The sequence below is a fragment of the Ranitomeya variabilis genome, chromosome 1 (assembly GCF_051348905.1).
Source record: "Ranitomeya variabilis isolate aRanVar5 chromosome 1, aRanVar5.hap1, whole genome shotgun sequence".
In the NCBI taxonomy this organism is placed as follows: domain Eukaryota; kingdom Metazoa; phylum Chordata; class Amphibia; order Anura; family Dendrobatidae; genus Ranitomeya; species Ranitomeya variabilis.
In genome coordinates this window covers 608,187,386-608,203,564 of record NC_135232.1, presented here as the reverse complement: position 1 = coordinate 608,203,564, position 16,179 = coordinate 608,187,386, and the positions used below count along the sequence as shown (strand labels likewise).

The 16,179-nt window shown below is 40.4% G+C and overlaps 1 protein-coding gene across 3 annotated transcripts in view; it reads right to left on the bottom strand.

The window, feature by feature from the left end:
• Window positions 1-16,179, bottom strand: part of PAQR6 (progestin and adipoQ receptor family member 6) — a 39,423-nt gene extending 23,244 nt beyond the window's left edge. Inside the window, exon 1 of one of the 3 annotated variants that reach the window (XM_077260521.1) lies at window positions 16,023-16,179. The gene's annotated coding sequence lies outside the window, so the exon portion shown is untranslated. Of the gene's footprint in view, window positions 1-15,721 lie in introns of all 3 variants that reach the window. The other 2 variants (XM_077260523.1, XM_077260522.1) reach the window with 2 other exon arrangements.

Genomic DNA, 16,179 nt, shown 5'->3' with positions numbered 1-16,179 from the left:
ATTCAGCTGGCCCACGACGACCAATCCACTTTCCAGGAAACTGTTCGTGTAGGAATACTCGGACCTCACACCCATAATGTGGTGGTGCACCATCTTGCTGGAAAAACTCAAGGAACGTGCCATCTTCAGAGCATTATGGGTGCAATTATGCGGTGTTGCTATTAGTGTGTCAAGAGTGGGAGACAAGGGCTGCATTTACAATCCAACACAATGGGCAGCACTTTGAACACATAAGTGGTCATAAACTTGTAAATAACTCATGAAAGAATAAAGTTGCATTAAAACTAAGCACACCATTGTTTTCCTTGTGAAATTCTCAATAAGTCTGATGTGTCACATGACCCACTTCTCACTGGAAAATAAAGTTGGATCCAAAATGGCCGACTTCAAAATGTCCACCATGGTTACCACCCATGTTGAAAAGTTTTCCGTCTCCCATATACTAATGCAAAAGAGGGGAGAAGCCAGCGCTGCTTATGGTCAGAACGCAATACATAAAGTGCACATGCACATATTGATAAAGGTTGACCAGGTCCAGACATAGACATTTCAGGTCCAACCTCCACACTGCCCAACCAGCTCCACAGATAAAGGGTGAGTGGCTGAGACCCAGGTGCACAATTAAACAGAGCCTCAGCCTGTCTCACCCTTTATCTGTGGTGCTGGTTGGGCAGTGTGGAGGTTGGACCTGAAATGTCTATGTCTGGACCTGGTCAACCTTTATCTGCGCTTGCCCATAATCACTTTATGGGAGTGATTCAGAAACGCTTCAGGTACAGTTTGCATTTCATGTGGTCTTGCTTTTAATACATTTAGCAGGCCGTAATGGCACAGCAAATATAAAAAACGTAGAGTAGGACTGCCCAATTATGAGAATGCCGTGACGTGGCGGGGTGGCTCAAAGAAATGATCAATTGTTTGCTAAATGTCTCATTTTGAAATACAGTTAGAAATAAATATGTGCATGTGCACTTTATGTATCGCGTTCTGACCATAAGCAGCGCTGGCTTCTCCCCTCTTTTGCTCCCATATAGTAATGTGCCACAAAAAGGAAGTTGATATCACCAACCATTCCCATTTTATTTATGAATATACATATAAATGGCCCACCCTGTATATAACTGCTATAATACTGCTCCTATGTACAAGAATATAACTACTATAATACTGCCCCTATGTACAACAATATAACTACTATAATACTGCCCCTATGTACAACAATATAACTACTACAATACTGCCCCTATGTACAAGAATATAACTACTATAATACTGACCCTATGTACAAGAATATAACTGCTATAATACTGCCCCTATGTACAAGAATATATAGCTGCTATAATACTGCCCCTATGTACAAGAATATAACTACTATAATACTGCCCCTATGTACAAGAATATAACTACTATAATACTGCCCCTATGTACAAGAATATAACTGCTATAATACTGCCCCTATGTACAAGAATATAACTACTATAATACTGCCCCTACAGTCATGGCCAAAAGTATTGACACCCCTGCAATTCTGTCAGATAATACTCAGTTTCTTCCTGAAAATGATTGCAAACACAAATTCTTTGGTATTATTATCTTCATTTAATTTGTCTTAAATGAAAAAACACAAAAGAGAATGAAGCAAAAAGCAAAACATTGATCATTTCACACAAAACTCCAAAAATGGGCCAGACAAAAGTATTGGCACCCTCAACCTAATACTTGGTGGCACAACCTTTAGCTAAAATAACTGCGACCAACCGCTTCCGGTAACCATCAATGAGTTTCTTACAAAGCTCTGCTGGAATTTTAGACCATTCTTCTTTGGCAAACTGCTCCAGGTCCCTGATATTTGAAGGGTGCCTTCTCCAAACTGCATTTTTAGATCTCTCCACAGGTGTTCTATGGGATTCAGGTCTGGACTCATTGCTGGCCACCTTAGAAGTCTCCAGTGCTTTCTCTCAAACCATTTTCTAGTGCTTTTTGAAGTGTGTTTTGGGTCGTTGTCCTGCTGGAAGACCCATGACCTCTGAGGGAGACCCAGCTTTCTCACACTGGGCCCTACATTATGCTGCAAAATTTGTTGGTAGTCTTCAGACTTCATAATGCCATGCACACGGTCAAGCAGTCCAGTGCCAGAGGCAGCAAAGCAACCCCAAAACATCAGGGAACCTCCGCCATGTTTGACTGTAGGGACCGTGTTCTTTTCTTTGAGTGCCTCTTTTTTTCTCCTGTAAATTCTATGTTGATGCCTTTGCCTAAAAAGCTCTACTTTTGTCTCATCTGACCAGAGAACATTCTTCCAAAACGTTTTAGGCTTTTTCAGGTAAGTTTTGGCAAACTCCAGCCTGGCTTTTTTATGTCTTGGGGTAAGAAGTGTGGTCTTCCTGGGTCTCCTACCATACAGTCCCTTTTCATTCAGACGCCGACGGATAGTACGGGTTGACACTGTTGTACCCTCGGACTGCAGGGCAGCTTGAACTTGTTTGGATGTTAGTCGAGGTTCTTTATCCAACATCCGCACAATCTTGCCTTGAAATCTCTTGTCAATTTTTCTTTTCCGTCCACATCTAGGGAGGTTAGCCACAGTGCCATGGGCTTTACACTTCTTGATGACACTGCGCACGGTAGACACAGGAACATTCAGGTCTTTGGAGATGGACTTGTAGCATGGAGATTGCTCATGCTTCCTCACAATTTGGTTTCTCAAGTCCTCAGACAGTTCTTTGGTCTTCTTTCTTTTCTCCATGCTCAATGTGGTACACACAAGGACACAGGACAGAGGTTGAGTCAACTTTAATCCATGTCAACTGGCTGCAAGTGTGATTTAGTTATTGTCAACACCTGTTAGGTGCCACAGGTAAGTTACAGGTGCTGTTAATTACACAAATTAGAGAAGCATCACATGATTATTCGAACAGTGCCAATACTTTGGTCCACCCCCTTTTTATCTTTGGTGTGGAATTATATCCAATTTGGCTTTAGAACAATTACTTTTGTGTTTTTTCATTTAAGACAAATTAAATTAAGATAATAATACCAAAGAATTTGTGTTTGCAATCATTTTCAGGAAGAAACTGAGTATTATCTGACAGAATTGCAGGGGTGTCAATACTTTTGTCCATGACTGTATGTACAAGAATATAACTACTATAATACTGCCCCTATGTACAAGAATATAACTACTATAATACTGCCTCCTATGTACAAGAATATAGTTACTATGATACTGCTCCTATGTACAAGAATATAACTACTATAATACTGCCTCCTATATACAACAGTATAACTACTATAATACTGCCCCTATGTACAAGAATATAACTACTATAATACTGCCCCCTATGTACAAGAATATAACTACTATAATACTGCTCCTATGTACAAGAATATAACTACTATAATACTGCCTCCTATATACAACAGTATAACTACTATAATACTGCCCCTATGTACAAGAATATAACTACTATAATACTGCCCTATGTACAAGAATATAACTACTATAATACTGCTCCTATGTACAAGAATATAACTACTATAATACTGCTCCCTCCTATGTACAAGAATATAACTACTATAATACTGCCCCTATGTACTAGAATATAACTACTGTAATACTGCTTCCTATGTACAAGAATATAGCTACTATAAGGGTATGTTTCCACGGTAAGTAAACGCTGCTTGTTTGACGCTGCAGCGTCAAACAAGCAGCGTCCAGATGTTCCAGCATAGTGGAGGGGATTTTATGAAATCCCGTCTCCACTATGCGTGGAAACCCGCACGCGGCGGCCCTGCGACTCCGGACATGCTGCGCGTCTTTTCAGATCGCAGCATGTCCGTACACCTTGCGGGGACGCAGCGTCCCCGCAAGGCATATCACAGGGCCCTATGGCGAGGGGTGCGATGATCCCGGATGTGTACTGTACACATCCGGCACCATCGCGTCCCAGAAGGGGGCGGGGCTTAGGGGATACCGCCGCCCCTCCGGACTGTGGAGCCATACCCTAATACTGCCCCTATGTACAAGAATATAACCACTATAATACTGCTCTATATGTACAACAATAGAACTACTATAATACTGCCTCTATGTACAAGAATATAACTGCTATAAAACTGCTCTATATGTACAACAATAGAACTACTATAATACTGCCTCAATGTACAAGAATATAACAACTATAATACTGCCCCAATGTACAAGCATATAACTACTATAATACTGCCTCTATGTACAAGAATATAACTACTATCATATTGCTTCTATAAATAAGAATTTATCTACTATAATACTGACCCCTATGTACAAGAATATAACTACTATAATGCTGCCCCCTACGTGCAAGAACATAACTACTATAATACTGCCCCAATGTACAAGAATATAACTACTATAATACTGCCCCTATGTACAAGAATATAACTACTACTATAATACTTCCCCTATGTACAATATAACTACTATAATACTGCTCCTATAAATAATATAACTACTATAATGCTGCCACTATGTACAAAAATATAACTACTATAATACTGCCCCTATGTACAAGAATATGTACAAGAAGAACTACTATAATATTGCTCCTATAAATAAGAATATATCTACTATAATACTGACCCCTATGTACAAGAATAGCTACTATAATACTGCCCCTATGTACAAGAATATAACTACTGTTATACTGCCCCTATGTACAAGAATATAACTACTATAATACTGCTCCTATAAATAAGAATATAACTACTGTAATGCTGCTCCTATAAATAAGAATATAACTACTATAACACTGCCCCCAATGTACAAGAATATAACTACTATAATACTGCCCATATGTACAAGAATATAACTACTATAATAATGCCCCAATGTACAAGAATATAACTACTATAATACAGCCTCTATGTGGAAGAATATAACTACTATAATACTGCCTCTATGTACAAGAATATATCTACTATAATACTTCCCCTATGTACAAGAATATAACTACTACAATATTGCTCCTATAAATAAGAATATATCTACTATAATACTGACCCCTATGTACAAGAATATAGCTACTATAATACTGCCCCTATGTACAAGAATATAACTACTATAATACTGCCACTATATATAAGACTATAACTACTGGTATACTGCCCCTATGTACAAGAATGAAACTACTATAATACTGCTCCTATAAATAAGAATATAACTACTATAATGCTGCTCCTATAAATAAGAATATAACTACTATAATACTGCCCCCAATGTACAAGATTATAACTACTATAATACTGCCCCTATGTACAATAATATAACTTCTATAATACTGGAGAGAAATAAGTCCAGTGCTGTATGTCCATAAAATCCATTTTCTTTTAATCTATAACTTCAAATAACATTAAAACAATTAGGTCATAGTCCAGACATTAAAATCAAACGCGTTTCAAACCAAGAACGTGCGTCTATAATACTGCTCCTATGTACAAGAATATAACTGCTATATAACTGCCCCTATGTACAAGATTATAACTATTATAATATTATATATATTATAATACTATTATAGCTACCATAATACTGCCCCTATGTACAAGAATATAACTATCATAATACTGCCCCCTATGTACAAGACTATAACTACTATAATACTGCCCCTATGTACAAGAGTATAACTACTATAACACTGCCCCCTATGTACAAGAATATAGCTACTATTATACTGCCCCTATGTACAAGAATATAACTACTATAATACTGCTCCTATGTACAAGAATATAACTACTATAATACTGCTCCTGTGCACAAGAATATAAATACTATAATACTTCTCCTATGTACAAGAATATAACTACTATAATACTGCCTCCTATGTACAAGAATATAACTACTATAATACTTCCTCTATGTACAGGAATATAACTACTATAATACTGCCTCCTATGTACAAGAATATAACTACTATAATACTTCCTCTATGTACAAGAATATAACTACTATAATACTGCCTCCTATGTACAAGAATATAACTAGTATAATACTTCCTCTATGTACAAGAATATAACTACTATAATACTGCCCCTATGTACAAGAATAAAACTGCTATAATACTGCCCCTATGTACAAGAATATAACTACTATAATACTGCCCTTATGTACAAGAATATAACTACTATAATACTGCCCCTATGTACAAGAATATAACTGCTATAATACTGCCCCTATGTACAAGAATATATAGCTGCTATAATACTGCCCCTATGTACAAGAATATAACTACTATAATACTGCCCCTATGTACAAGAATATAACTACTATAATACTGCCCCTATGTACAAGAATATAACTGCTATAATACTGCCCCTATGTACAAGAATATAACTACTATAATACTGCCCCTACAGTCATGGCCAAAAGTATTGACACCCCTGCAATTCTGTCAGATAGTACTCAGTTTCTTCCTGAAAATGATTGCAAACACAAATTCTTTGGTATTATTATCTTCATTTAATTTGTCTTAAATGAAAAAACACAAAAGAGAATGAAGCAAAAAGCAAAACATTGATCAATTCACACAAAACTCCAAAAATTGGCCAGACAAAAGTATTGGCACCCTCAGCCTAATACTTGGTGGCAGGGGCTGGCTGGCAAATTTTAGCCTGGGGGGCAAGCACACAGCAGTGGCCCATGAGTCGCGGCCCATCCTTAAAGGGGTTGTCGGATCTTAAGCTACATGTCTACAGTCACTATGTGTGAATCCTCATATCGTGCGCACTGAGGATTCTCTGGTGCCGGCACCGGGAACAGGCGGTCTTGTTACTGCAAGCATGCGAATATATATTTATTTATTGACACACACAGTCCTACTCTATAGTGACAGTCACACACACAACCCCACTGTATAATGACAGGCACAACCCCACTGTATAATGACACACACGCACAACCCTACTGTATAATTAATGACACACACACTGCCCCACTGTATAGTGACACGCACACACACTGTATAGTGACACGCACAGCCCCACTGTATAATGACACGCACAGCCCCACTGTATAATCTCACGCACAGCCTCACTGTATAATGACACACAGACAGGGCCGGACTGGGACAAAAAAACAGCCCTGCCACACAAATCCCACCAGCCCACATACTATAACACTCCCCATCTCGATCAGTGAATTTTGCTATGCTTTGTCCTGCCCCTCAACACTCCTCTTAAAGGCGTTATTTGAAGAGCCACATGTGAATGGCGCCGCAGTGCGCATGATCGACCACAGGTCCATGTACATGGTGCTCTTTACACTGCAGGCAGGCGCCGGGGACACCCTGGGGACGAGGAGAGCCCAGAGGATGGCAGAGGACTGAGGAGCACAGCGCCCAGTGACCACTCTGCAGAGGAGTCACAGCAGAGGTGGCATCTCCCTCACAGGGGACCAGCGCTCCTCCTGCCGCCCAGCAGTCTCTGCTCCGGAGCCGGGCGCCACCTCCTCTTCCTTCATTAGCATCCCCGGCGCCTGCGCTGTATGTTTGAAGGGCAGCACAAACTGCACATGCCCGAAAAAAAACTTACAGCGCAGGCGCCAGGGACGCTAATGGAGGAAGAGGAGGTGGCGCCTGGCACTCAGAGTACTGAGTGATGGCTGGAAGGCGTTTGTGTCAGGGGGGAAAGGACATGCCCCCCTGACAAACTACAGGTATGACAGGCAAATTCGAAAAACGATTACGGTATTTCACCCGAACTAAAAGAGCCACCTTCACAGAATGCAGCAGTAGTGCTGCACAAGTGGCTCTTTTAATTAAAAACACCTGGGGGGGTTACAGGTTCCCTTTAATACAGGTGCTCATTAGGGTGGAATCACAGCAGCATATGGCATCGGATGTGATCTGCCAATGATACTTGGCTCTTGCTCTGCTGTGAGCGTGAGCCAAGTGTCCGTGCTCTAATGCTCTCGCAGCACAGGTGTGGAGGAGACGGAGAAATTAATTTCTCCATCTCCTCAATGGTCTGACTCGCCGTGTATCAGACTGCAACATCTGCTGAGAAAAAAAAAACTACTGCACACGGACAGCAAGTGAGAAGAGAATCGTACTACTTTTGTGGAAGAAAATGGAACAGTTTTTTTTTTTTATACTCTTTATTAGTCCATGTGGCAACATTTCACTTCCATATCAGAGAAATGTGCAGTTATGGATCCGAAATGTTGCCACATGGGCCAATAAAGAGTACGCTACTTTTCTCACAATTAATCAGAGTGATAGATAGACAGATACACACACATACATAATAAGAATAGATACTGAGAATTACACCATTTATGCAGGACAGTAGAAGTATACACAGCTCCCAATATACCGTATATACTTGAGTATAAGTCGACCCAAGTATATGCCGAGGCACCTAATTTTGCCTTAAAAAACTGGGAAAGCTTATTGAGTCGAGTATAAGCCAGGTATGCATTGTCCCCACATCCCCGTCCTTGTATGCATGGCTCCCCCGTCCCTGTATGCATGGCTCCTTATCCCCGTCCTTGTATGCATAGCTCCTCATCCCCATCCTTGACTGCATGGCTTCCCCGTCCTTATATGTATGGCTCCTTATCCCCGTCCTTGTATGCATAGCTCCTCATCCCCATCCTTGTCTGCATGGCTCCCTCGCCTCTTATTCCCATTTTTGTATGCATGGCTCCTTATCCCCATCCTTGTATGCATGGGCCTCTTATTCCCATTCTTTTATGCATGGCTCCTTATCCCCGTCCTTGTATGCATGGCTCCTTATCCCCGTCCTTGTATGCATGGCTCCTTCATTGTTCATGTATGCATGGTTCCGATAAAAAAACAAAACAAAAAAAACACCCTACTTACATTCCCTGCATGCCCTCGCGCAGCATCTCGTTCTGGTGCCAGCAGCTCCTGTAGCCGGGTGATCACGTGTCCCCCACTCATTAAGGTAATAAATATTTACCCACGCCTATGGGAGTGGAGAGGGGTGAATACTCATTACCTTAATGAGCGGAAGACACGTGATCGCTCGGCCTGAAGAACTGCTGGCGCCGGAACGAGATGCAGCGAGGGTGCGCAGGGAAGGTAAGTGGGATGTGTGCTAGAAGGCTGTGGCTGTGAACGCTATAAGAGAAATGAATATTCACTGCCAGCGCAGTGAATATTCATTCCTCCTTAGCAGCAGCCCAGGCTTTAGCCACAGCCCCCACCGTTTTTTTGGGACAATGACTCGTATATAAGCCGAGGGGGGTGTTTTCACACAAAAAAAAAATATGCTGAAAAACTCGGCTTATACACGAGTTTATATGGTATACTACAATCTAGTAAATACACAGCGGCATATTATATACCGTGTTAAGGAATATAGAGCAGTGTATATATTATATAGTGTATAGATGTGGCAGCAGTGTATATATAGTGTGAATTCCACACTATATACATAGCGCCATACTATATAAACATCTCTCTCTCTCTATATATATATATATATATATATATATATATATATATATATATATATATATACACATATACAAACACACACACATCTCTACAATATACGGTAATTAGGACAGCATTATACTATACTAGATGGTGGCCCGATTCTAACGTATCTGGTATTCTAGAATATGTAGGTAGTATATAGCACAGCCCACGTACTATTTTGCACAGTCACGTAGTATATAACACAACCGGCGAAGTATATAACACAGCACAGCGCACGCAGTATATAGCACAGCCACGTAGTATATTGCACAGCCACGTAGTATATTGCACAGCCACGTAGTATATTGCACAGAGCACGTAGTATATTGCACAGAGCACGTAGTATATTGCACAGAGCACGTAGTATATTGCACAGAGCACGTAGTATATTGCACAGAGCACGTAGTATATTGCACAGAGCACGTAGTATATTGCACAGCCATGTAGTATATTGCACAGCCATGTAGTATATTGCACAGCCATGTAGTATATTGCAGTCACGTAGTATATTGCACAGTCACGTAGTATATTGCACAGTCACGTAGTATATAACACATAGAAGTAGTATATAACACATAGAAGTAGTATATAACACATAGAAGTAGTATATAACACATAGAAGTAGTATATAACACAGGTTACGTAGTATAAAGCATAGCGATTTAGTGTATTGCCCGGCTACATAGTGTATAGCACAGAGATGTAGTATATAACAGAGCCCACGCAGTATATAGCAATGTGGGCACTATATGCGTGGTAAAAAAAAAAGAATTAAAATAAAAAATAAACATATGCTCATGTTCCGAAGGCCCCTTTAAGTCCTGGCGACTCTGCGGTGCACGCGGCGGCTTCCGGTCCCAGGGTTGCTATGCCCTTAGGACCTGGGATGACGTCACGGTCACATGACGTCATTCCAGGTCCTGCGTGCATAGCATCCTTGGCATCCGCTTGCACTGCCATGGACAGCGGGCGACGTCGGAAGGTGAGAATAACCATTTTTTTTTAATATTATTATTATTATTTTTAACATTAGATCTTTTTACTATTGATGCTGCATGGGCAGCATCAATAGTAAAAAGTTGTTCAGACATGGTTAATAGCTGCGTTAACGGAGTGCGTTACACCGTGGCATAACGCGGTCCGTTAACGCTGCCATTAACCCTGTGTGAGGGCTGACTGGAGGGGAGTATGGACGGGACACTGAGTGCAGGGTAGTAAGCAGCGGCCATTTCGCTGCTGGACTGTGCCCGTCGCTGATTGATCGTGGGCGTTTTGCCAGGACCAATCAGCGACTTGGATTTCCGTGACAGACAGAGGCCGCGACCAATGAATATCCATGACAGACAGACAGACAGACAGAAAGACGGAAGTAACCCTTAGACAATTATATATATATATATATAGATTATGATGCACACATCACATAGGAGACACCGCGACTGCTGAATATATATTACATTGAAACTACTGTATATACAATATATAGCCGATACTGCGACCGATGTGTATAGTTGTAGTATCACCTATATATTGTGTGTGATACTGTGACTGGTGTACACACATTATATAGATGAAACTGGAAAAAAAAAAAAAATATATATATATATATATATATATATATATATATATATATATATATATTAGACACAGATAGATAGTGCGACTATACACAGCAGTATCACCTATACAAAGTATATGCAGTAGTCTATACATTATACAGGTGATACTGCAAATGTTGGATACACGATATATAGGCGATACTGCTACTGCTGTATAATGATAGTATCACCTATATATCATGTATACAGCAGTCTATACTGTATATATATACACACATTATATAGGCAATACTGCTACCAATGTGTATATACGTTATATATAGGTGATACTGTTGTGTATATATGTACGTGTTTGTGTATATACACACCAGTATCGCCTATATAACGACATATATACACAGCAGTATCACCTACATACACATCAGTGTACACATCAGTGTACACATCAGTAGCGGTATTGCCTATATCATGTGTATAGACTGCTATATATACATTATATAGGTGATACTGATGTATATAATCACTATACCACCTATGTAATGTATGTATAGCAGTCTACATCTTATATAGGTGACACTGCTACTGATGTGTACATACGTTATATAGGTGATACTGCTGTGCATACATGTACATATATGTGTATACATACGTGTGTGTGTGTATATACACACACACTGCAGTATCACCTATATAACGTATATACGCATCAGTAGCAGTGTCATCTATATAAGATATAGGCTGCTATACATACATAATATAGGTGGTATAGTGATTATATACAGCAGCATCACCTATATAATGTATATATATATAGCAGTCTATACACATTATATAAGTGCAACTGCTGTACATACATTAAAAAAATCATCTTGGGACTCACCCAGGTCCCTGAGATGGGGGGGAGGTCGGGAGGATGAAGAGCTGAGGTGGGTCGGGTCCTGTCCAGCGTCGGCGGTGAAGACGATCCCAGGCATTGGTGAGCAGCAGTCTTCTCCGACGCTGGTGCAGGCGGGCCAGCGTCAGACAGTCAGGTGGAGGCGCCCTATGCGCGCCGGACTTTTCAAATAACTCCATGTGCGCGCGTGGTCTCCTGCTTGCCCGCGCTGACACTGGCAGCAGATGAGCACGCGCAGGACTCAGGACCGCGGCCGTGCTCGCGCACTAGCGTGGGCCGCCGCGGCACTTATCGGCTCGGGCAATGCGCGCACACAGGACCTGGCTGAGTTTTAAAGGGCCGGCTGGAGGGATTCGGAGCGCTATGTATTTAAATCGCTGCCGGTCCTCCAGCGGCCCTGTGCACCTGCTCAGGCACCGGCCCGGGGGGCATATGCATTCCTGCAACCCGGGCCAGTCCGCCCCTGCTTGGTGGCACAACCTTTAGCTAAAATAACTGCGACCAACCGCTTCCGGTAACCATCAATGAGTTTCTTACAAAGCTCTGCTGGAATTTTAGACCATTCTTCTTTGGCAAACTGCTCCAGGTCCCTGATATTTGAAGGGTGCCTTCTCCAAACTGCATTTTTAGATCTCTCCACAGGTGTTCTATGGGATTCAGGTCTGGACTCATTGCTGGCCACCTTAGAAGTCTCCAGTGCTTTCTCTCAAACCATTTTCTAGTGCTTTTTGAAGTGTGTTTTGGGTCGTTGTCCTGCTGGAAGACCCATGACCTCTGAGGGAGACCCAGCTTTCTCACACTGGGCCCTACATTATGCTGCAAAATTTGTTGGTAGTCTTCAGACTTCATAATGCCATGCACACGGTCAAGCAGTCCAGTGCCAGAGGCAGCAAAGCAACCCCAAAACATCAGGGAACCTCCGCCATGTTTGACTGTAGGGACCGTGTTCTTTTCTTTGAGTGCCTCTTTTTTTCTCCTGTAAATTCTATGTTGATGCCTTTGCCTAAAAAGCTCTACTTTTGTCTCATCTGACCAGAGAACATTCTTCCAAAACGTTTTAGGCTTTTTCAGGTAAGTTTTGGCAAGCACCAGCCTGGCTTTTTTATGTCTCGGGGTAAGAAGTGGGGTCTTCCTGGGTCTCCTACCATACAGTCCCTTTTCATTCAGACGCCGACGGATAGTACGGGTTGACACTGTTGTACCCTCGGACTGCAGGGCAGCTTGAACTTGTTTGGATGTTAGTCGAGGTTCTTTATCCAACATCCGCACAATCTTGCCTTGAAATCTCTTGTCAATTTTTCTTTTCCGTCCACATCTAGGGAGGTTAGCCACAGTGCCATGGGCTTTACACTTCTTGATGACACTGCGCACGGTAGACACAGGAACATTCAGGTCTTTGGAGATGGACTTGTAGCCTTGAGATTGCTCATGCTTCCTCACAATTTGGTTTCTCAAGTCCTCAGACAGTTCTTTGGTCTTCTTTCTTTTCTCCATACTCAATGTGGTACACACAAGGACACAGGACAGAGGTTGAGTCAACTTTAATCCATGTCAACTGGCTGCAAGTGTGATTTAGTTATTGCCAACACCTGTTAGGTGCCACAGGTAAGTTACAGGTGCTGTTAATTACACTAATTAGAGAAGCATCACATGATTATTCGAACAGTGCCAATACTTTGGTCCACCCCCTTTTTATCTTTGGTGTGGAATTATATCCAATTTGGCTTTAGAACAATTCTTTTTGTGTTTTTTCATTTAAGACAAATTAAATTAAGATAATAATACCAAAGAATTTGTGTTTGCAATCATTTTCAGGAAGAAACTGAGTATTATCTGACAGAATTGCAGGGGTGTCAATACTTTTGTCCATGACTGTATGTACAAGAATATAACTACTATAATACTGCCCCTATGTACAAGAATATAACTACTATAATACTGCCCCCTATGTACAAGAATATAGTTACTATGATACTGCTCCTATGTACAAGAATATAACTACTATAATACTGCCTCCTATATACAACAGTATAACTACTATAATACTGCCCCTATGTACAAGAATATAACTACTATAATACTGCCCTATGTACAAGAATATAACTACTATAATACTGCTCCTATGTACAAGAATATAACTACTATAATACTGCTCCCTCCTATGTACAAGAATATAACTACTATAATACTGCTCCTATGTACAAGAATATAACTACTATAATACTGCCCCTATGTACAAGAATATAACTACTATAATACTGCCCCTATGTACAAGAATATAACTACTATAATACTGCTCCCTATGTACAAGAATATAACTACTATAATACTGCTCCCTATGTATAAGAATATAACTACTATAATACTGCCCCTGTGTACAAGAATATAACTACTATAATACTGCCCCTATGTACAAGAATATAACTACTATAATACTGCTCCCTATGTATAAGAATATAACTACTATAATACTGCCCCTGTGTGCAAGAATATAACTACTATAATACTGCCCCTATGTACAGGAATAAAACTACTATAATACTGCTCCCTATGTATAAGAATATAACTACTATAATACTGCCCCTTGTGTAGAAGAATATAACTACTATAATACTACTCCTATGTACAAGAATATAACTACTATAATACTGCTCATATGTACAAGAATGTAACTACTATAATACTGCTCATATGTACAAGAATATAACTACTATAATACTGCCCCTGTGTATAAGAATATAACTACTATAATACTACTCCTATGTACAAGAATATAACTACTATAATACTGCTCATATGTACAAGAATATAACTACTATAATACTGCTCATATGTACAAGAATATAACTACTATAATACTGCCCCCTATGTACAAGAATATAACTACTATAATACTGCTCCTATGTACAAGAATATAACTACTATAATACTGCCCCTATGTACAAGAATATAACTACTATAATACTGCACCCTATGTACAAGGATATAACTACTATAATACTGCTCATATGTACAAGAATATAACTACTATAATACTGCCCCCTATGTACAAGAATATAACTACTATAATACTGCTCATATGTACAGGAATATAACTACTATAATACTGCCCCTGTGTATAAGAATATAACTACTATAATACTACTCCTATGTACAAGAATATAACTACTATAATACTGACTGCTCATATGTACAAGAATATAACTACTATAATACTGCCCCCTATGTACAAGAATATAACTACTATAATACTGCTCTTATGTACAAGAATATAACTACTATAATACTGCCCCCTATGTACAAGAATATAACTACTATAATACTGCTCATATGTACAAGAATATAACTACTATAATACTGCCCCCTATGTACAAGAATATAACTACTATAATACTGCTCCTATGTACAAGAATATAACTACTATAATACTGCTCCTATGTACAAGAATATAACTACTATAATACTGCTCCTATGTACAATAATATAACTACTATAATACTGCCCCTATGTACAAGAATATAACTACTATAATACTGCTCCTAGGTACAAGAATATAACTACTATAATACTGCCCCTATGTACAAGAATATAACTACTATAATACTGCTCCTATATACAAGAATATAACTACTATAATACTGCCCCTATGTACAAGAATATAACTACTATAATACTGCCCCTATGTACAAGAATATAACTACTATAATACTGCCCCTATGTACAAGAATATAACTACTATAATACTGCCCCCTGTGTTATATAAATCCTGCAATACTGCTCCTCACCAGTGATGCATATGTAGTGATGTTGCCACTTTATGTCTTGTTAATCTGGAGGTAGTAGTGGCCATTATACACACCACATGGCAGCATTTTGTGGTCTGTGTGCTGGGTCCTGGTACCTCCTGCAGATACCACTAGTCGCTGATTCCAAGTGTCGCGTGGCTGACAGGTGGCACTGGCAGCAGTCAGAGTGCCAGCTCTGTGGCTCAGACATGTGGATGCACAGCAGAGTGTAGGTTGCGGATTACAATACACAGGACAGGGCACAGTTGGCAGTGACCACCTGTTGTCCCCCATGCCTGACCTGTTCTTGGTGGCCCCGCTGTCATGGGTCCTCTGGGCCGGCGGTGGATGCTGCGCCCGGTGTAGGATGGATCCGTTTTCCCAGCTGCTTCTTTCAGCACATTCCTTGGCCGGACTCCTGGAGCAGCGCCAGCCCCGCAGACTCTCCCTCCGCCCCG